Consider the following 959-nt stretch of genomic DNA (forward strand, 5'->3'; position numbering starts at 1 on the left):
AAGTATTTTTGTTAAATTTTGTATGATAAATTGATTAAAAAATATAACATGTTTATTATTTACTATTATAAATGATCAAATTGATATTTTTTTAAGTGATTAATTAATTCAAAATTGAAATCTTGAAGGACTTTCCTTTACTCTATTTTCAATTTGTCTCCCAAAGAACAAAGATGTAGTGCACTGATGTGTGGTGGTTGACTGGTTGGAGCTTCCCTAATGATGCTAAAATAAGAAATTATGTTAATTATTAGTTGGAGGCCATATCTGATTGAAATTGTTTCTTGATAATTACATTTGATACCATGCCATTGCCATATAATCTTTGAAAATGCAACTGACACTTGCCTTCCCTTCAATCCCTTGCCTTAGGTAATTATTACTATTTACCATCTTATTAGATTATTAGTGCATTAATTAAAGGGAACACAAACTTTTAATTTGTTATTAAAATCTTAAATCTCTCTGCCACCATATGAATAATGTGGCAACTAAAACAAATTCAGTGCTTAAAAAAGTGGTATATACCTATATATTATTTCTGACACTTTGCCCAAACTATAAGCTATGCATTTAAAGTTAGTTTGTATGCCAATGAGAAGAGGTGGATTCTGTCTTTTATTGTGGTGCCTAAATTGTCTAACTTATTTTTATAATGAGTTTTTCAATTTTTTATTTTAACAAAAATAAAAAAGATAAAAATAAATCATATATAATATAATAATGAAGATTGTATGTTGTGACATTTAATTTTAACAAGAGAAAAAATTAGGAAGGGGGTTTAGAAAAAGAAGCAGAAATAAATTATATTTGTCAATTTCTCGTGCTAGACAGTCTACATCAACTTTTTAATTCGACAAGTTATTCTAAAGTCATCCCATGTAAATATAATAAATTAATCATGAGGTTTATTTTAGACCCTTGCATATTTTTGTTATGAAATAATATGTTCTAAATAT

This window comes from Arachis ipaensis, chromosome B03 (genome assembly GCF_000816755.2).
Source record: "Arachis ipaensis cultivar K30076 chromosome B03, Araip1.1, whole genome shotgun sequence".
In the NCBI taxonomy this organism is placed as follows: domain Eukaryota; kingdom Viridiplantae; phylum Streptophyta; class Magnoliopsida; order Fabales; family Fabaceae; genus Arachis; species Arachis ipaensis.